Source organism: Hypanus sabinus, chromosome 17, assembly GCF_030144855.1.
Source record: "Hypanus sabinus isolate sHypSab1 chromosome 17, sHypSab1.hap1, whole genome shotgun sequence".
NCBI classification, from domain to species: Eukaryota; Metazoa; Chordata; class Chondrichthyes; order Myliobatiformes; family Dasyatidae; genus Hypanus; species Hypanus sabinus.
This window is the reverse complement of record NC_082722.1, coordinates 13,217,230-13,241,206: the sequence shown is the minus strand read 5'-3', so window position 1 is coordinate 13,241,206 and position 23,977 is coordinate 13,217,230.

Below are 23,977 nucleotides of genomic sequence, written 5' to 3'. Positions count from 1 at the left end.
GGTTTTATTCTGCAAAGGCTAAAGTTCCAATGTGTAGAGAAGGTAATGCTACTGAAAGTAACTTCTGGAGCATAGGTAGCACACCCAAAAAATTGGTTGCAGACAACTCTAAATCATATGGTTAGTGCTAACAATGTTTACATCGTTAGCACATAGCAGTTATCAGCAAAATTGAACTGTACACTCCATTGAGTTGAATGAATTACTTTCTATTCAATGCATTCTGTGGTACGTTTGTGTACATAACTACTCGGGGTGATTTGGAATTGTATAAATATTGCATGTAGAGTGCTCAGTGACATGGAATACAATGCAAGCTGAATTCAGAAACCTACCTGGTACCATTTACAGTGGAACAGCCATTGACTTGGTTTTATTCTGCAAAGGCTAAAGTTCCAATGTGTAGAGAAGGTAATGCTACTGAAAGTAACTTCTGGAGCATAGGTAGCACACCCATAAAATTGGTTGCAGACAACTCTAAATCATATGGTTAGTGTGCTAACAATGTTTACATCATGTTAGCACATAGTAGTTATCAGCAAAATTGAACTGTACACTCCATTGAGTTGAATGCATTACTTTCTATTCAATGCATTTTGTGGTACGTTTGTGTACATAACTACTCGGGGTGATTTGGAATTGTATAAATATTGCATGTAGAGTGCTCAGTGACATGGAATACAATGCAAGCTGAATTTAGTAACCTACCTGGGACCATTTACAGTGGAACAGCCATTGACTTGGTTTAATTCTGCAAAGGCTAAAGTTCCAATGTGTAGAGAAGGTAATGCTACTGAAAGTAACTTCTGGAGCATAGGGAGCACACTCATAAAATTGGTTGCAGACAACTCTAAATCATATGGTTAGTGTGCTAACAATGTTTAGATCATGTTAGCACATAGCAGTTATCAGCAAAATTGAACTGTACACTCCATTGAGTTGAATGCATTACTTTCTATTCAATGCATTCTGTGGTAAGTTTGTGTACATAACTACTCGGGGTGATTTGGAATTGTATAGATATTGCATGTAGAGTGCTCAGTCACATGGAATACTCCTATGCAAGCTGAAATCAGTAACCTACCTGGTACCATTTACAGTGGAACAGCCACTGACTTGGTTTTATTCTGCAAAGGCTAAAGTTCCAATGTGTAGAGAAGGTAATGCTACTGAAAGTAACTTCTGGAGCATAGGTAGCACACCCATAAAGTTGGTTGCAGACAACTCTAAATCATATGGTTAGTGTGCTAACAATGTTTACATCATGTTAGCACATAGTAGTTATCAGCAAAATTGAACTGTACACTCAATTGAGTTGAATGCATTACTTTCTATTCAATGCATTCTGTGGTAAGTTTTTGTACATAACTACTCGGGGTGATTTGGAATTGTATAAATATTGGATGTAGACTGCTCAGTGACATGGAATACTCCAATGCAAGCTGAATTCAGTAACCTACCTGGGACCATTTACAGTGGAACAGCCATTGACTTGGTTTTATTCTGCAAAGGCTAAAGTTCCAATGTGTAGAGAAGGTAATGCTACTGAAAGTAACTTCTGGAGCATAGGTAGCACACCCAAAAAATTGGTTGCAGACAACTCTAAATCATATGGTTAGTGTGCTAACAATGTTTACATCATGTTAGCACATAGCAGTTATCAGCAAAATTGAACTGTACACTCCATTGAGTTGAATGCATTACTTTCTATTCAATGCATTCTGTGGTACGTTTGTGTACATAACTACTCGGGGTGATTTGGAATTGTATAGATATTGCATGTAGAGTGCTCAGTGACATGGAATACTCCAATGCAAGCTGAATTCAGTAACCTACCTGGTACCATTTACAGTGGAACAGCCATTGACTTGGTTTAATTCTGCAAAGGCTAAAGTTCCAATGTGTAGAGAAGGTAATGCTACTGAAAGTAACTTCTGGAGTATAGGTAGCACACTCATAAAATTGGTTGTAGACAACTCTAAATCATATGGTTAGTGTGCTAACAATGTTTACATCATGTTAGCACATAGTAGTTATCAGCAAAATTGAACTGTACACTCCATTGAGTTGAATGCATTACTTTCTATTCAATGCATTCTGTGGTAAGTTTGTGTACATAACTACTCGGGGTGATTTGGAATTGTATAGATATTGCATGTAGAGTGCTCAGTGACATGGAATACTCCAATGCAAGCTGAATTCAGTAACCTACCTGGTACCATTTACAGTGGAACAGCCATTGACTTGGTTTAATTCTGCAAAGGCTAAAGTTCCAATGTGTAGAGAAGGTAATGCTACTGAAAGTAACTTCTGGAGCATAGGTAGCACACCCATAAAATTGGTTGCAGACAACTCTAAATCATATGGTTAGTGTGCTAACAATGTTCACATCATGTTAGCACATAGTAGTTATCAGCAAAATTGAACTGTACACTCCATTGAGTTGAATGCATTACTTTCTATTCAATGCATTCTGTGGTAAGTTTGTGTACATAACTACTCGGGGTGATTTGGAATTGTATAGATATTGCATGTAGAGTGCTCAGTGACATGGAATACTCCAATGCAAGCTGAAATCAGTAACCTACCTGGTACCATTTACAGTGGAAGAGCCATTGACTTGGTTTTATTCTGCAAAGGCTAAAGTTCCAATGTGTAGAGAAGGTAATGCTACTGAAAGTAACTTCTTGAGCATAGGTAGCACACCCATAAAGTTGGTTGCAGACAACTCTAAATCATATGGTTAGTGTGCTAACAATGTTTACATCATGTTAGCACATAGTAGTTATGAGAAAAATTGAACTGTACACTCCATTGAGTTGAATGCATTACTTTCTATTCAATGCAATCTGTGGTAAGTTTTTGTACATAACTACTCGGGGTGATTTGGAATTGTATAGATATTGCATGTAGAGTGCTCAGTGACATGGAATACTCCAATGCAAGCTGAATTCAGTAACCTACCTGGGACCATTTACAGTGGAACAGCCATTGACTTGGTTTTATTCTGCAAAGGCTAAAGTTCCAATGTGTAGAGAAGGTAATGCTACTGAAAGTAACTTCTGGAGCATAGGTAGCACACCCAAAAAATTGGTTGCAGACAACTCTAAATCATATGGTTAGTGCTAACAATGTTTACATCGTTAGCACATAGCAGTTATCAGCAAAATTGAACTGTACACTCCATTGAGTTGAATGAATTACTTTCTATTCAATGCATTCTGTGGTACGTTTGTGTACATAACTACTCGGGGTGATTTGGAATTGTATAAATATTGCATGTAGAGTGCTCAGTGACATGGAATACAATGCAAGCTGAATTCAGAAACCTACCTGGTACCATTTACAGTGGAACAGCCATTGACTTGGTTTTATTCTGCAAAGGCTAAAGTTCCAATGTGTAGAGAAGGTAATGCTACTGAAAGTAACTTCTGGAGCATAGGTAGCACACCCATAAAATTGGTTGCAGACAACTCTAAATCATATGGTTAGTGTGCTAACAATGTTTACATCATGTTAGCACATAGTAGTTATCAGCAAAATTGAACTGTACACTCCATTGAGTTGAATGCATTACTTTCTATTCAATGCATTTTGTGGTACGTTTGTGTACATAACTACTCGGGGTGATTTGGAATTGTATAAATATTGCATGTAGAGTGCTCAGTGACATGGAATACAATGCAAGCTGAATTTAGTAACCTACCTGGGACCATTTACAGTGGAACAGCCATTGACTTGGTTTAATTCTGCAAAGGCTAAAGTTCCAATGTGTAGAGAAGGTAATGCTACTGAAAGTAACTTCTGGAGCATAGGGAGCACACTCATAAAATTGGTTGCAGACAACTCTAAATCATATGGTTAGTGTGCTAACAATGTTTAGATCATGTTAGCACATAGCAGTTATCAGCAAAATTGAACTGTACACTCCATTGAGTTGAATGCATTACTTTCTATTCAATGCATTCTGTGGTAAGTTTGTGTACATAACTACTCGGGGTGATTTGGAATTGTATAGATATTGCATGTAGAGTGCTCAGTCACATGGAATACTCCTATGCAAGCTGAAATCAGTAACCTACCTGGTACCATTTACAGTGGAACAGCCACTGACTTGGTTTTATTCTGCAAAGGCTAAAGTTCCAATGTGTAGAGAAGGTAATGCTACTGAAAGTAACTTCTGGAGCATAGGTAGCACACCCATAAAGTTGGTTGCAGACAACTCTAAATCATATGGTTAGTGTGCTAACAATGTTTACATCATGTTAGCACATAGTAGTTATCAGCAAAATTGAACTGTACACTCAATTGAGTTGAATGCATTACTTTCTATTCAATGCATTCTGTGGTAAGTTTTTGTACATAACTACTCGGGGTGATTTGGAATTGTATAAATATTGGATGTAGACTGCTCAGTGACATGGAATACTCCAATGCAAGCTGAATTCAGTAACCTACCTGGGACCATTTACAGTGGAACAGCCATTGACTTGGTTTTATTCTGCAAAGGCTAAAGTTCCAATGTGTAGAGAAGGTAATGCTACTGAAAGTAACTTCTGGAGCATAGGTAGCACACCCAAAAAATTGGTTGCAGACAACTCTAAATCATATGGTTAGTGTGCTAACAATGTTTACATCATGTTAGCACATAGCAGTTATCAGCAAAATTGAACTGTACACTCCATTGAGTTGAATGCATTACTTTCTATTCAATGCATTCTGTGGTACGTTTGTGTACATAACTACTCGGGGTGATTTGGAATTGTATAGATATTGCATGTAGAGTGCTCAGTGACATGGAATACTCCAATGCAAGCTGAATTCAGTAACCTACCTGGTACCATTTACAGTGGAACAGCCATTGACTTGGTTTAATTCTGCAAAGGCTAAAGTTCCAATGTGTAGAGAAGGTAATGCTACTGAAAGTAACTTCTGGAGTATAGGTAGCACACTCATAAAATTGGTTGTAGACAACTCTAAATCATATGGTTAGTGTGCTAACAATGTTTACATCATGTTAGCACATAGTAGTTATCAGCAAAATTGAACTGTACACTCCATTGAGTTGAATGCATTACTTTCTATTCAATGCATTCTGTGGTAAGTTTGTGTACATAACTACTCGGGGTGATTTGGAATTGTATAGATATTGCATGTAGAGTGCTCAGTGACATGGAATACTCCAATGCAAGCTGAATTCAGTAACCTACCTGGTACCATTTACAGTGGAACAGCCATTGACTTGGTTTAATTCTGCAAAGGCTAAAGTTCCAATGTGTAGAGAAGGTAATGCTACTGAAAGTAACTTCTGGAGTATAGGTAGCACACTCATAAAATTGGTTGTAGACAACTCTAAATCATATGGTTAGTGTGCTAACAATGTTTACATCATGTTAGCACATAGTAGTTATCAGCAAAATTGAACTGTACACTCCATTGAGTTGAATGCATTACTTTCTATTCAATGCATTCTGTGGTAAGGTTGTGTACATAACTACTCTGGGTGATTTGGAACTGTATAGATATTGCAAGTAGAGTGCTCAGTGCCATGGAATACTCCAATGCAAGCTGAATTCAGTAATCTACCTGTTACTATTTACAGTGGAACATCCATTGACGGTTTTATTCGGCAAAGGCTAAAGTTCCAATGTGTAGAGAAGGTAATGCTACTGAAAGTAACTTCTGGAGCATAGGTAGCACACCCATAAAATTGGTTGCAGACAACTCTAAATCATATGGTTAGTGTGCTAACAATGTTTACATCATGTTAGCACATAGTAGTTATCAGCAAAATTGAACTGTACACTCCATTGAGTTGAATGCATTACTTTCTATTCAATGCATTCTGTGGTAAGTTTGTGTACATAACTACTCGGGGTGATTTGGAATTGTATAGATATTGCATGTAGAGTGCTCAGTGACATGGAATACTCCAATGCAAGCTGAATTCAGTAACCTACCTGGTACCATTTACAGTGGAACAGCCATTGACTTGGTTTAATTCTGCAAAGGCTAAAGTTCCAATGTGTAGAGAAGGTAATGCTACTGAAAGTAACTTCTGGAGTATAGGTAGCACACTCATAAAATTGGTTGTAGACAACTCTAAATCATATGGTTAGTGTGCTAACAATGTTTACATCATGTTAGCACATAGTAGTTATCAGCAAAATTGAACTGTACACTCCATTGAGTTGAATGCATTACTTTCTATTCAATGCATTCTGTGGTAAGTTTGTGTACATAACTACTCGGGGTGATTTGGAATTGTATAGATATTGCATGTAGAGTGCTCAGTGACATGGAATACTCCAATGCAAGCTGAATTCAGTAACCAACCTGGTACCATTTACAGTGGAACAGCCATTGACTTGGTGTAATTCTGCAAAGGCTAAAGTTCCAATGTGTAGAGAAGGTAATGCTACTGAAAGTAACTTCTGGAGTATAGGTAGCACACTCATAAAATTGGTTGTAGACAACTCTAAATCATATGGTTAGTGTGCTAACAATGTTTACATCATGTTAGCACATAGTAGTTATCAGCAAAATTGAACTGTACACTCCATTGAGTTGAATGCATTACTTTCTATTCAATGCATTCTGTGGTAAGTTTGTGTACATAACTACTCGGGGTGATTTGGAATTGTATAGATATTGCATGTAGAGTGCTCGGTGACATGGAAAACTCCAATGCAAGCTGAATTCAGTAACCTACCTGGGACCATTTACAGTGGAACAGCCATTGACTTGGTTTAATTCTGCAAAGCCTAAAGTTCCAATGTGTAGAGAAGGTAATGCTACTGAAAGTAACTTCTGGAGTATAGGTAGCACACTCATAAAATTGGTTGTAGACAACTCTAAATCATATGGTTAGTGTGCTAACAATGTTTACATCATGTTAGCACATAGTTGTTATCAGCAAAATTGAACTGTACACTCCATTGAGTTGAATGCATTACTTCCTATTCAATGCATTCTGTGGTAAGGTTGTGTACATAACTACTCTGGGTGATTTGGAACTGTATAGATATTGCAAGTAGAGTGCTCAGTGCCATGGAATACTCCAATGCAAGCTGAATTCAGTAACCTACCTGTTACTATTTACAGTGGAACATCCATTGACGGTTTTATTCGGCAAAGGCTAAAGTTCCAATGTGTAGAGAAGGTAATGCTACTGAAAGTAACTTCTGGAGCATAGGTAGCACACCCAAAAAATTGGTTGCATACAACTCTAAACCATATGGTTAGTGCTAACAATGTTTACATCATGTTAGCACATAGCAGTTATCAGCAAATTTGAACTGTACACTCCATTGAGTTGAATGCATTACTTTCTATTCAATGCATTCTGTGGTAAGGTTGTGTACATAACTACTCTGGGTGATTTGGAACTGTATAGATATTGCAAGTAGATTGCTCAGTGCCATGGAATACTCCAATGCAAGCTGAATTCAGTAATCTACCTGTTACTATTTACAGTGGAACATCCATTGACGGTTTTATTCGGCAAAGGCTAAAGTTCCAATGTGTAGAGAAGGTAATGCTACTGAAAGTAACTTCTGGAGCATAGGTAGCACACCCATAAAATTGGTTGCAGACAACTCTAAATCATATGGTTAGTGTGCTAACAATGTTTACATCATGTTAGCACATAGTAGTTATCAGCAAAATTGAACTGTACACTCCATTGAGTTGAATGCATTACTTTCTATTCAATGCATTCTGTGGTAAGTTTGTGTACATAACTACTCGGGGTGATTTGGAATTGTATAGATATTGCATGTAGAGTGCTCAGTGACATGGAATACTCCAATGCAAGCTGAATTCAGTAACCTACCTGGTACCATTTACAGTGGAACAGCCATTGACTTGGTTTAATTCTGCAAAGGCTAAAGTTCCAATGTGTAGAGAAGGTAATGCTACTGAAAGTAACTTCTGGAGTATAGGTAGCACACTCATAAAATTGGTTGTAGACAACTCTAAATCATATGGTTAGTGTGCTAACAATGTTTACATCATGTTAGCACATAGTAGTTATCAGCAAAATTGAACTGTACACTCCATTGAGTTGAATGCATTACTTTCTATTCAATGCATTCTGTGGTAAGTTTGTGTACATAACTACTCGGGGTGATTTGGAATTGTATAGATATTGCATGTAGAGTGCTCAGTGACATGGAATACTCCAATGCAAGCTGAATTCAGTAACCTACCTGGTACCATTTACAGTGGAACAGCCATTGACTTTGTGTAATTCTGCAAAGGCTAAAGTTCCAATGTGTAGAGAAGGTAATGCTACTGAAAGTAACTTCTGGAGTATAGGTAGCACACTCATAAAATTGGTTGTAGACAACTCTAAATCATATGGTTAGTGTGCTAACAATGTTTACATCATGTTAGCACATAGTAGTTATCAGCAAAATTGAACTGTACACTCCATTGAGTTGAATGCATTACTTTCTATTCAATGCATTCTGTGGTAAGTTTGTGTACATAACTACTCGGGGTGATTTGGAATTGTATAGATATTGCATGTAGAGTGCTCGGTGACATGGAAAACTCCAATGCAAGCTGAATTCAGTAACCTACCTGGGACCATTTACAGTGGAACAGCCATTGACTTGGTTTAATTCTGCAAAGCCTAAAGTTCCAATGTGTAGAGAAGGTAATGCTACTGAAAGTAACTTCTGGAGTATAGGTAGCACACTCATAAAATTGGTTGTAGACAACTCTAAATCATATGGTTAGTGTGCTAACAATGTTTACATCATGTTAGCACATAGTTGTTATCAGCAAAATTGAACTGTACACTCCATTGAGTTGAATGCATTACTTCCTATTCAATGCATTCTGTGGTAAGGTTGTGTACATAACTACTCTGGGTGATTTGGAACTGTATAGATATTGCAAGTAGAGTGCTCAGTGCCATGGAATACTCCAATGCAAGCTGAATTCAGTAACCTACCTGTTACTATTTACAGTGGAACATCCATTGACGGTTTTATTCGGCAAAGGCTAAAGTTCCAATGTGTAGAGAAGGTAATGCTACTGAAAGTAACTTCTGGAGCATAGGTAGCACACCCAAAAAATTGGTTGCATACAACTCTAAACCATATGGTTAGTGCTAACAATGTTTACATCATGTTAGCACATAGCAGTTATCAGCAAATTTGAACTGTACACTCCATTGAGTTGAATGCATTACTTTCTATTCAATGCATTCTGTGGTAAGGTTGTGTACGTAACTACTCTGGGTGATTTGGAACTGTATAGATATTGCAAGTAGAGTGCTCAGTGCCATGGAATACTCCAATGCAAGCTGAATTCAGTAATCTACCTGTTACTATTTACAGTGGAACATCCATTGACGGTTTTATTCGGCAAAGGCTAAAGTTCCAATGTGTAGAGAAGGTAATGCTACTGAAAGTAACTTCTGGAGCATAGGTAGCACACCCATAAAATTGGTTGCAGACAACTCTAAATCATATGGTTAGTGTGCTAACAATGTTTACATCATGTTAGCACATAGTAGTTATCAGCAAAATTGAACTGTACACTCCATTGAGTTGAATGCATTACTTTCTATTCAATGCATTCTGTGGTAAGTTTGTGTACATAACTACTCGGGGTGATTTGGAATTGTATAGATATTGCATGTAGAGTGCTCAGTGACATGGAATACTCCAATGCAAGCTGAATTCAGTAACCTACCTGGTACCATTTACAGTGGAACAGCCATTGACTTGGTTTAATTCTGCAAAGGCTAAAGTTCCAATGTGTAGAGAAGGTAATGCTACTGAAAGTAACTTCTGGAGTATAGGTAGCACACTCATAAAATTGGTTGTAGACAACTCTAAATCATATGGTTAGTGTGCTAACAATGTTTACATCATGTTAGCACATAGTAGTTATCAGCAAAATTGAACTGTACACTCCATTGAGTTGAATGCATTACTTTCTATTCAATGCATTCTGTGGTAAGTTTGTGTACATAACTACTCGGGGTGATTTGGAATTGTATAGATATTGCATGTAGAGTGCTCAGTGACATGGAATACTCCAATGCAAGCTGAATTCAGTAACCTACCTGGTACCATTTACAGTGGAACAGCCATTGACTTGGTGTAATTCTGCAAAGGCTAAAGTTCCAATGTGTAGAGAAGGTAATGCTACTGAAAGTAACTTCTGGAGTATAGGTAGCACACTCATAAAATTGGTTGTAGACAACTCTAAATCATATGGTTAGTGTGCTAACAATGTTTACATCATGTTAGCACATAGTAGTTATCAGCAAAATTGAACTGTACACTCCATTGAGTTGAATGCATTACTTTCTATTCAATGCATTCTGTGGTAAGTTTGTGTACATAACTACTCGGGGTGATTTGGAATTGTATAGATATTGCATGTAGAGTGCTCGGTGACATGGAAAACTCCAATGCAAGCTGAATTCAGTAACCTACCTGGGACCATTTACAGTGGAACAGCCATTGACTTGGTTTAATTCTGCAAAGGCTAAAGTTCCAATGTGTAGAGAAGGTAATGCTACTGAAAGTAACTTCTGGAGTATAGGTAGCACACTCATAAAATTGGTTGTAGACAACTCTAAATCATATGGTTAGTGTGCTAACAATGTTTACATCATGTTAGCACATAGTTGTTATCAGCAAAATTGAACTGTACACTCCATTGAGTTGAATGCATTACTTCCTATTCAATGCATTCTGTGGTAAGGTTGTGTACATAACTACTCTGGGTGATTTGGAACTGTATAGATATTGCAAGTAGAGTGCTCAGTGCCATGGAATACTCCAATGCAAGCTGAATTCAGTAACCTACCTGTTACTATTTACAGTGGAACATCCATTGACGGTTTTATTCGGCAAAGGCTAAAGTTCCAATGTGTAGAGAAGGTAATGCTACTGAAAGTAACTTCTGGAGCATAGGTTGCACACCCAAAAAATTGGTTGCATACAACTCTAAACCATATGGTTAGTGCTAACAATGTTTACATCATGTTAGCACATAGCAGTTATCAGCAAATTTGAACTGTACACTCCATTGAGTTGAATGCATTACTTTCTATTCAATGCATTCTGTGGTAAGTTTGTGTACATAACTACTCGGGGTGATTTGGAATTGTATAGATATTGCATGTAGAGTGCTCAGTGACATGGAATACTCCAATGCAAGCTGAATTCAGTAACCTACCTGGTACCATTTACAGTGGAACAGCCATTGACTTGGTTTAATTCTGCAAAGGCTAAAGTTCCAATGTGTAGAGAAGGTAATGCTACTGAAAGTAACTTCTGGAGCATAGGTAGCACACTCATAAAATTGGTTGCAGACAACTCTAAATCATATGGTTAGTGTGCTAACAATGTTTACATCATGTTAGCACATAGTAGTTATCAGCAAAATTGAACTGTACACTCCATTGAGTTGAATGCATTACTTTCTATTCAATGCATTCTGTGGTACGTTTGTGTACATAACTACTCGGGGTGATTTGGAATTGTATAGATATTGCATGTAGAGTGCTCAGTGACATGGAATACTCCAATGCAAGCTGAATTCAGTAACCTACCTGGGACCATTTACAGTGGAACAGCCATTGACTTGGTTTTATTCTGCAAAGGCTAAAGTTCCAATGTGTAGAGAAGGTAATGCTACTGAAAGTAACTTCTGGAGAAGAGGTAGCACACCCATAAAATTGGTTGCAGACAACTCTAAATCATATGGTTAGTGTGCTAACAATGTTTACATCATGTTAGCACATAGTAGTTATCAGCAAAATTGAACTGTACACTCCATTGAGTTGAATGCATTACTTTCTATTCAATGCATTCTGTGGTAAGTTTGTGTACATAACTACTCGGGGTGATTTGTAATGGTATAGATATTGCATGTAGAGTGCTCAGTGACATGGAATACTCCAATGCAAGCTGAATTCAGTAACCTACCTGGTACCATTTACAGTGGAACAGCCATTGACTTGGTTTAATTCTGCAAAGGCTAAAGTTCCAATGTGTAGAGAAGGTAATGCTACTGAAAGTAACTTCTGGAGTATAGGTAGCACACTCATAAAATTGGTTGTAGACAACTCTAAATCATATGGTTAGTGTGCTAACAATGTTTACATCATGTTAGCACATAGTAGTTATCAGCAAAATTGAACTGTACACTCCATTGAGTTGAATGCATTACTTTCTATTCAATGCATTCTGTGGTAAGTTTGTGTACATAACTACTCGGGGTGATTTGGAATTGTATAGATATTGCATGTAGAGTGCTCAGTGACATGGAATACTCCAATGCAAGCTGAATTCAGTAACCTACCTGGTACCATTTACAGTGGAACAGCCATTGACTTGGTTTAATTCTGCAAAGGCTAAAGTTCCAATGTGTAGAGAAGGTAATGCTACTGAAAGTAACTTCTGGAGTATAGGTAGCACACTCATAAAATTGGTTGTAGACAACTCTAAATCATATGGTTAGTGTGCTAACAATGTTTACATCATGTTAGCACATAGTTGTTATCAGCAAAATTGAACTGTACACTCCATTGAGTTGAATGCATTACTTCCTATTCAATGCATTCTGTGGTAAGGTTGTGTACATAACTACTCGGGGTGATTTGGAATTGTATAGATATTGCATGTAGAGTGCTCAGTGACATGGAATACTCCAATGCAAGCTGAATTCAGTAACCTACCTGGTACCATTTACAGTGGAACAGCCATTGACTTGGTTTAATTCTGCAAAGGCTAAAGTTCCAATGTGTAGAGAAGGTAATGCTACTGAAAGTAACTTCTGGAGCATAGGTAGCACACTCATAAAATTGGTTGCAGACAACTCTAAATCATATGGTTAGTGTGCTAACAATGTTTACATCATGTTAGCACATAGTAGTTATCAGCAAAATTGAACTGTACACTCCATTGAGTTGAATGCATTACTTTCTATTCAATGCATTCTGTGGTACGTTTGTGTACATAACTACTCGGGGTGATTTGGAATTGTATAAATATTGCATGTAGAGTGCTCAGTGACATGGAATACAATGCAATCTGAATTCAGTAATCTACCTGGTACCATTTACAGTGGAACAGCCATTGACTTGGTTTTATTCTGCAAAGGCTAAAGTTCCAATGTGTAGAGAAGGTAATGCTACTGAAAGTAACTTCTGGAGAAGAGGTAGCACACCCATAAAATTGGTTGCAGACAACTCTAAATCATATGGTTAGTGTGCTAACAATGTTTACATCATGTTAGCACATAGTAGTTATCAGCAAAATTGAACTGTACACTCCATTGAGTTGAATGCATTACTTTCTATTCAATGCATTCTGTGGTAAGTTTGTGTACATAACTACTCGGGGTGATTTGGAATGGTATAGATATTGCATGTAGAGTGCTCAGTGACATGGAATACTCCAATGCAAGCTGAATTCAGTAACCTACCTGGTACCATTTACAGTGGAACAGCCATTGACTTGGTTTAATTCTGCAAAGGCTAAAGTTCCAATGTGTAGAGAAGGTAATGCTACTGAATGTAACTTCTGGAGTATAGGTAGCACACTCATAAAATTGGTTGTAGACAACTCTAAATCATATGGTTAGTGTGCTAACAATGTTTACATCATGTTAGCACATAGTAGTTATCAGCAAAATTGAACTGTACACTCCATTGAGTTGAATGCATTACTTTCTATTCAATGCATTCTGTGGTAAGTTTGTGTACATAACTACTCGGGGTGATTTGGAATTGTATAGATATTGCATGTAGAGTGCTCAGTGACATGGAATACTCCAATGCAAGCTGAATTCAGTAACCTACCTGGTACCATTTACAGTGGAACAGCCATTGACTTGGTTTAATTCTGCAAAGGCTAAAGTTCCAATGTGTAGAGAAGGTAATGCTACTGAAAGTAACTTCTGGAGCATAGGTAGCACACTCATAAAATTGGTTGCAGACAACTCTAAATCATATGGTTAGTGTGCTAACAATGTTTACATCATGTTAGCACATAGCAGTTATCAGCAAAATTGAACTGTACACTCCATTGAGTTGAATGCATTACTTTCTATTCAATGCATTCTGTGGTACGTTTGTGTACATAACTACTCGGGGTGATTTGGAATTGTATAAATATTGCATGTAGAGTGCTCAGTGACATGGAATACAATGCAAGCTGAATTCAGTAATCTACCTGGTACCATTTACAGTGGAACAGCCATTGACTTGGTTTTATTCTGCAAAGGCTAAAGTTCCAATGTGTAGAGAAGGTAATGCTACTGAAAGTAACTTCTGGAGCATAGGTAGCACACCCATAAAATTGGTTGCAGACAACTCTAAATCATATGGTTAGTGTGCTAACAATGTTTACATCATGTTAGCACATAGTAGTTATCAGCAAAATTGAACTGTACACTCCATTGAGTTGAATGCATTACTTTCTATTCAATGCATTCTGTGGTAAGTTTGTGTACATAACTACTCGGGGTGATTTGGAATGGTATAGATATTGCATGTAGAGTGCTCAGTGACATGGAATACTCCAATGCAAGCTGAATTCAGTAACCTACCTGGTACCATTTACAGTGGAACAGCCATTGACTTGGTTTAATTCTGCAAAGGCTAAAGTTCCAATGTGTAGAGAAGGTAATGCTACTGAAAGTAACTTCTGGAGTATAGGTAGCACACTCATAAAATTGGTTGTAGACAACTCTAAATCATATGGTTAGTGTGCTAACAATGTTTACATCATGTTAGCACATAGTAGTTATCAGCAAAATTGAACTGTACACTCCATTGAGTTGAATGCATTACTTTCTATTCAATGCATTCTGTGGTAAGTTTGTGTACATAACTACTCGGGGTGATTTGGAATTGTATAGATATTGCATGTAGAGTGCTCAGTGACATGGAATACTCCAATGCAAGCTGAATTCAGTAACCTACCTGGTACCATTTACAGTGGAACAGCCATTGACTTGGTTTAATTCTGCAAAGGCTAAAGTTCCAATGTGTAGAGAAGGTAATGCTACTGAAAGTAACTTCTGGAGTATAGGTAGCACACTCATAAAATTGGTTGTAGACAACTCTAAATCATATGGTTAGTGTGCTAACAATGTTTACATCATGTTAGCACATAGTAGTTATCAGCAAAATTGAACTGTACACTCCATTGAGTTGAATGCATTACTTTCTATTCAATGCATTCTGTGGTAAGTTTGTGTACATAACTACTCGGGGTGATTTGGAATTGTATAGATATTGCATGTAGAGTGCTCAGTGACATGGAATACTCCAATGCAAGCTGAATTCAGTAACCTACCTGGTACCATTTACAGTGGAACAGCCATTGACTTGGTTTAATTCTGCAAAGGCTAAAGTTCCAATGTGTAGAGAAGGTAATGCTACTGAAAGTAACTTCTGGAGTATAGGTAGCACACTCATAAAATTGGTTGTAGACAACTCTAAATCATATGGTTAGTGTGCTAACAATGTTTACATCATGTTAGCACATAGTTGTTATCAGCAAAATTGAACTGTACACTCCATTGAGTTGAATGCATTACTTCCTATTCAATGCATTCTGTGGTAAGGTTGTGTACATAACTACTCTGGGTGATTTGGAACTGTATAGATATTGCAAGTAGAGTGCTCAGTGCCATGGAATACTCCAATGCAAGCTGAATTCAGTAACCTACCTGTTACTATTTACAGTGGAACATCCATTGACGGTTTTATTCGGCAAAGGCTAAAGTTCCAATGTGTAGAGAAGGTAATGCTACTGAAAGTAACTTCTGGAGCATAGGTAGCACACCCAAAAAATTGGTTGCATACAACTCTAAACCATATGGTTAGTGCTAACAATGTTTACATCATGTTAGCACATAGCAGTTATCAGCAAATTTGAACTGTACACTCCATTGAGTTGAATGCATTACTTTCTATTCAATGCATTCTGTGGTAAGTTTGTGTACATAACTACTCGGGGTGATTTGGAATTGTATAGATATTGCATGTAGAGTGCTCAGTGACATGGAATACTCCAATGCAAGCTGAATTCAGTAACCTACCTGGTACCATTTACAGTGGAACAGCCATTGACTTGGTTTAATTCTGCAAAGGCTAAAGTTCCAATGTGTAGAGAAGGTAATGCTACTGAAAGTAACTTCTGGAGCATAGGTAGCACACTCATAAAATTGGTTGCAGACAACTCTAAATCATATGGTTAGTGTGCTAACAATGTTTACATCATGTTAGCACATAGCAGTTATCAGCAAAATTGAACTGTACACTCCATTGAGTTGAATGCATTACTTTCTATTCAATGCATTCTGTGGTACGTTTGTGTACATAACTACTCGGGGTGATTTGGAATTGTATAAATATTGCATGTAGAGTGCTCAGTGACATGGAATACAATGCAAGCTGAATTCAGTAATCTACCTGGTACCATTTACAGTGGAACAGCCATTGACTTGGTTTTATTCTGCAAAGGCTAAAGTTCCAATGTGTAGAGAAGGTAATGCTACTGAAAGTAACTTCTGGAGCATAGGTAGCACACCCATAAAATTGGTTGCAGACAACTCTAAATCATATGGTTAGTGTGCTAACAATGTTTACATCATGTTAGCACATAGTAGTTATCAGCAAAATTGAACTGTACACTCCATTGAGTTGAATGCATTACTTTCTATTCAATGCATTCTGTGGTAAGTTTGTGTACATAACTACTCGGGGTGATTTGGAATGGTATAGATATTGCATGTAGAGTGCTCAGTGACATGGAATACTCCAATGCAAGCTGAATTCAGTAACCTACCTGGTACCATTTACAGTGGAACAGCCATTGACTTGGTTTAATTCTGCAAAGGCTAAAGTTCCAATGTGTAGAGAAGGTAATGCTACTGAAAGTAACTTCTGGAGTATAGGTAGCACACTCATAAAATTGGTTGTAGACAACTCTAAATCATATGGTTAGTGTGCTAACAATGTTTACATCATGTTAGCACATAGTAGTTATCAGCAAAATTGAACTGTACACTCCATTGAGTTGAATGCATTACTTTCTATTCAATGCATTCTGTGGTAAGTTTGTGTACATAACTACTCGGGGTGATTTGGAATTGTATAGATATTGCATGTAGAGTGCTCAGTGACATGGAATACTCCAATGCAAGCTGAATTCAGTAACCTACCTGGTACCATTTACAGTGGAACAGCCATTGACTTGGTTTAATTCTGCGAAGGCTAAAGTTCCAATGTGTAGAGAAGGTAATGCTACTGAAAGTAACTTCTGGAGTATAGGTAGCACACTCATAAAATTGGTTGTAGACAACTCTAAATCATATGGTCAGTGTGCTAACAATGTTTACATCATGTTAGCACATAGTAGTTATCAGCAAAATTGAACTGTACACTCCATTGAGTTGAATGCATTACTTTCTATTCAATGCATTCTGTGGTAAGTTTGTGTACATAACTACTCGGGGTGATTTGGAATTGTATAGATATTGCATGTAGAGTGCTCAGTGACATGGAATACTCCAATGCAAGCTGAATTCAGTAACCTACCTGGGACCATTTACAGTGGAACAGCCATTGACTTGGTTTAATTCTGCAAAGCCTAAAGTTCCAATGTGTAGAGAAGGTAATGCTACTGAAAGTAACTTCTGGAGTATAGGTAGCACACTCATAAAATTGGTTGTAGACAACTCTAAATCATATGGTTAGTGTGCTAACAATGTTTACATCATGTTAGCACATAGTAGTTATCAGCAAAATTGAACTGTACACTCCATTGAGTTGAATGCATTACTTTCTATTCAATGCATTCTGTGGTACGTTTGTGTACATAACTACTCGGGGTGATTTGGAATTGTATAAATATTGCATGTAGAGTGCTCAGTGACATGGAATACAATGCAAGCTGAATTCAGTAATCTACCTGGTACCATTTACAGTGGAACAGCCATTGACTTGGTTTTATTCTGCAAAGGCTAAAGTTCCAATGTGTAGAGAAGGTAATGCTACTGAAAGTAACTTCTGGAGCATAGGTAGCACACCCATAAAATTGGTTGCAGACAACTCTAAATCATATGGTTAGTGTGCTAACAATGTTTACATCATGTTAGCACATAGTAGTTATCAGCAAAATTGAACTGTACACTCCATTGAGTTGAATGCATTACTTTCTATTCAATGCATTCTGTGGTAAGTTTGTGTACATAACTACTCGGGGTGATTTGGAATGGTATAGATATTGCATGTAGAGTGCTCAGTGACATGGAATACTCCAATGCAAGCTGAATTCAGTAACCTACCTGGTACCATTTACAGTGGAACAGCCATTGACTTGGTTTAATTCTGCAAAGGCTAAAGTTCCAATGTGTAGAGAAGGTAATGCTACTGAAAGTAACTTCTGGAGAAGAGGTAGCACACCCATAAAATTGGTTGCAGACAACTCTAAATCATATGGTTAGTGTGCTAACAATGTTTACATCATGTTAGCACATAGTAGTTATCAGCAAAATTGAACTGTACACTCCATTGAGTTGAATGCATTACTTTCTATTCAATGCATTCTGTGGTAAGTTTGTGTACATAACTACTCGGGGTGATTTGGAATGGTATAGATATTGCATGTAGAGTGCTCAGTGACATGGAATACTCCAATGCAAGCTGAATTCAGTAACCTACCTGGTACCATTTACAGTGGAACAGCCATTGACTTGGTTTAATTCTGCAAAGGCTAAAGTTCCAATGTGTAGAGAAGGTAATGCTACTGAAAGTAACTTCTGGAGTATAGGTAGCACACTCATAAAATTGGTTGTAGACAACTCTAAATCATATGGTTAGTGTGCTAACAATGTTTACATCATGTTAGCACATAGTAGTTATCAGCAAAATTGAACTGTACACTCCATTGAGTTGAATGCATTACTTTCTATTCAATGCATTCTGTGGTAAGTTTGTGTACATAACTACTCTGGGTGATTTGGAATTGTATAGATATTGCATGTAGAGTGCTCAGTGACATGGAATACTCCAATGCAAGCTGAATTCAGTAACCTACCTGGTACCATTTACAGTGGAACAGCCATTGACTTGGTTTAATTCTGCAAAGGCTAAAGTTCCAATGTGTAGAGAAGGTAATGCTACTGAAAGTAACTTCTGGAGTATAGGTAGCACACTCATAAAATTGGTTGTAGACAACTCTAAATCATATGGTTAGTGTGCTAACAATGTTTACATCATGTTAGCACATAGTAGTTATCAGCAAAATTGAACTGTACACTCCATTGAGTTGAATGCATTACTTCCTATTCAATGCATTCTGTGGTAAGGTTGTGTACATAACTACTCTGGGTGATTTGGAACTGTATAGATATTGCAAGTAGAGTGCTCAGTGCCATGGAATACTCCAATGCAAGCTGAATTCAGTAACCTACCTGGTACCATTTACAGTGGAACAGCCATTGACTTGGTTTAATTCTGCAAAGGCTAAAGTTCCAATGTGTAGAGAAGGTAATGCTACTGAAAGTAACTTCTGGAGTATAGGTAGCACACTCATAAAATTGGTTGTAGACAACTCTAAATCATATGGTTAGTGTGCTAACAATGTTTACATCATGTTAGCACATAGTAGTTATCAGCAAAATTGAACTGTACACTCCATTGAGTTGAATGCATTACTTTCTATTCAATGCATTCTGTGGTAAGTTTGTGTACATAACTACTCGGGGTGATTTGGAATTGTATAGATATTGCATGTAGAGTGCTCAGTGACATGGAATACTCCAATGCAAGCTGAATTCAGTAACCTACCTGGTACCATTTACAGTGGAACAGCCATTGACTTGGTTTAATTCTGCAAAGGCTGAAGTTCCAATGTGTAGAGAAGGTAATGCTACTGAAAGTAACTTCTGGAGCATAGGTAGCACACTCATAAAATTGGTTGCAGACAACTCTAAATCATATGGTTAGTGTGCTAACAATGTTTACATCATGTTAGCACATAGCAGTTATCAGCAAAATTGAACTGTACACTCCATTGAGTTGAATGCATTACTTTCTATTCAATGCATTCTGTGGTACGTTTGTGTACATAACTACTCGGGGTGATTTGGAATTGTATAAATATTGCATGTAGAGTGCTCAGTGACATGGAATACAATGCAAGCTGAATTCAGTAATCTACCTGGTACCATTTACAGTGGAACAGCCATTGACTTGGTTTTATTCTGCAAAGGCTAAAGTTCCAATGTGTAGAGAAGGTAATGCTACTGAAAGTAACTTCTGGAGCATAGGTAGCACACCCATAAAATTGGTTGCGGACAACTCTAAATCATATGGTTAGTGTGCTAACAATGTTTACATCATGTTAGCACATAGTAGTTATCAGCAAAATTGAACTGTACACTCCATTGAGTTGAATGCATTACTTTCTATTCAATGCATTCTGTGGTAAGTTTGTGTACATAACTACTCGGGGTGATTTGGAATGGTATAGATATTGCATGTAGAGTGCTCAGTGACATGGAATACTCCAATGCAAGCTGAATTCAGTAACCTACCTGGTACCATTTACAGTGGAACAGCCATTGACTTGGTTTAATTCTGCAAAGGCTAAAGTTCCAATGTGTAGAGAAGGTAATGCTACTGAAAGTAACTTCTGGAGTATAGGTAGCACACTCATAAAATTGGTTGTAGACAACTCTAAATCATATGGTTAGTGTGCTAACAATGTTTACATCATGTTAGCACATAGTAGTTATCAGCAAAATTGAACTGTACACTCCATTGAGTTGAATGCATTACTTTCTATTCAATGCATTCTGTGGTAAGTTTGTGTACATAACTACTCGGGGTGATTTGGAATTGTATAGATATTGCATGTAGAGTGCTCAGTGACATGGAATACTCCAATGCAAGCTGAATTCAGTAACCTACCTGGTACCATTTACAGTGGAACAGCCATTGACTTGGTTTAATTCTGCGAAGGCTAAAGTTCCAATGTGTAGAGAAGGTAATGCTACTGAAAGTAACTTCTGGAGTATAGGTAGCACACTCATAAAATTGGTTGTAGACAACTCTAAATCATATGGTCAGTGTGCTAACAATGTTTACATCATGTTAGCACATAGTAGTTATCAGCAAAATTGAACTGTACACTCCATTGAGTTGAATGCATTACTTTCTATTCAATGCATTCTGTGGTAAGTTTGTGTACATAACTACTCGGGGTGATTTGGAATTGTATAGATATTGCATGTAGAGTGCTCAGTGACATGGAATACTCCAATGCAAGCTGAATTCAGCAACCTACCTGGTACCATTTACAGTGGAACAGCCATTGACTTGGTTTAATTCTGCAAAGGCTAAAGTTCCAATGTGTAGAGAAGGTAATGCTACTGAAAGTAACTTCTGGAGTATAGGTAGCACACTCATAAAATTGGTTGTAGACAACTCTAAATCATATGGTTAGTGTGCTAACAATGTTTACATCATGTTAGCACATAGTAGTTATCAGCAAAATTGAACTGTACACTCCATTGAGTTGAATGCATTACTTTCTATTCAATGCATTCTGTGGTAAGTTTGTGTACATAACTACTCTGGGTGATTTGGAATTGTATAGATATTGCATGTAGAGTGCTCAGTGACATGGAATACTCCAATGCAAGCTGAATTCAGTAACCTACCTGGTACCATTTACAGTGGAACAGCCATTGACTTGGTTTAATTCTGCAAAGGCTAAAGTTCCAATGTGTAGAGAAGGTAATGCTACTGAAAGTAACTTCTGGAGTATAGGTAGCACACTCATAAAATTGGTTGTAGACAACTCTAAATCATATGGTTAGTGTGCTAACAATGTTTACATCATGTTAGCACATAGTTGTTATCAGCAAAATTGAACTGTACACTCCATTGAGTTGAATGCATTACTTCCTATTCAATGCATTCTGTGGTAAGGTTGTGTACATAACTACTCTGGGTGATTTGGAACTGTATAGATATTGCAAGTAGAGTGCTCAGTGCCATGGAATACTCCAATGCAAGCTGAATTCAGTAACCTACCTGTTACTATTTACAGTGGAACATCCATTGACGGTTTTATTCGGCAAAGGCTAAAGTTCCAATGTGTAGAGAAGGTAATGCTACTGAAAGTAACTTCTGGAGCATAGGTAGCACACCCAAAAAATTGGTTGCATACAACTCTAAACCATATGGTTAGTGCTAACAATGTTTACATCATGTTAGCACATAGCAGTTATCAGCAAATTTGAACTGTACACTCCATTGAGTTGAATGCATTACTTTCTATTCAATGCATTCTGTGGTAAGTTTGTGTACATAACTACTCGGGGTGATTTGGAATTGTATAGATATTGCATGTAGAGTGCTCAGTGACATGGAATACTCCAATGCAAGCTGAATTCAGTAACCTACCTGGTACCATTTACAGTGGAACAGCCATTGACTTGGTTTAATTCTGCAAAGGCTAAAGTTCCAATGTGTAGAGAAGTTAATGCTACTGAAAGTAACTTCTGGAGCATAGGTAGCACACTCATAAAATTGGTTGCAGACAACTCTAAATCATATGGTTAGTGTGCTAACAATGTTTACATCATGTTAGCACATAGTAGTTATCAGCAAAATTGAACTGTACACTCCATTGAGTTGAATGCATTACTTTCTATTCAATGCATTCTGTGGTACGTTTGTGTACATAACTACTCGGGGTGATTTGGAATTGTATAAATATTGCATGTAGAGTGCTCAGTGACATGGAATACAATGCAAGCTGAATTCAGTAATCTACCTGGTACCATTTACAGTGGAACAGCCATTGACTTGGTTTTATTCTGCAAAGGCTAAAGTTCCAATGTGTAGAGAAGGTAATGCTACTGAAAGTAACTTCTGGAGAAGAGGTAGCACACCCATAAAATTGGTTGCAGACAACTCTAAATCATATGGTTAGTGTGCTAACAATGTTTACATCATGTTAGCACATAGTAGTTATCAGCAAAATTGAACTGTACACTCCATTGAGTTGAATGCATTACTTTCTATTCAATGCATTCTGTGGTAAGTTTGTGTACATAACTACTCGGGGTGATTTGGAATGGTATAGATATTGCATGTAGAGTGCTCAGTGACATGGAATACTCCAATGCAAGCTGAATTCAGTAACCTACCTGGTACCATTTACAGTGGAACAGCCATTGACTTGGTTTAATTCTGCAAAGGCTAAAGTTCCAATGTGTAGAGAAGGTAATGCTACTGAAAGTAACTTCTGGAGTATAGGTAGCACACTCATAAAATTGGTTGTAGACAACTCTAAATCATATGGTTAGTGTGCTAACAATGTTTACATCATGTTAGCACATAGTAGTTATCAGCAAAATTGAACTGTACACTCCATTGAGTTGAATGCATTACTTTCTATTCAATGCATTCTGTGGTAAGTTTGTGTACATAACTACTCGGGGTGATTTGGAATTGTATAGATATTGCATGTAGAGTGCTCAGTGACATGGAATACTCCAATGCAAGCTGAATTCAGTAACCTACCTGGTACCATTTACAGTGGAACAGCCATTGACTTGGTTTAATTCTGCAAAGGCTAAAGTTCCAATGTGTAGAGAAGGTAATGCTACTGAAAGTAACTTCTGGAGCATAGGTAGCACACTCATAAAATTGGTTGCAGACAACTCTAAATCATATGGTTAGTGTGCTAACAATGTTTACATCATGTTAGCGCATAGCAGTTATCAGCAAAATTGAACTGTACACTCCATTGAGTTGAATGCATTACTTTCTATTCAATGCATTCTGTGGTACGTTCGTGTACATAACTACTCGGGGTGATTTGGAATTGTATAAATATTGCATGTAGAGTGCTCAGTGACATGGAATACAATGCAAGCTGAATTCAGTAATCTACCTGGTACCATTTAC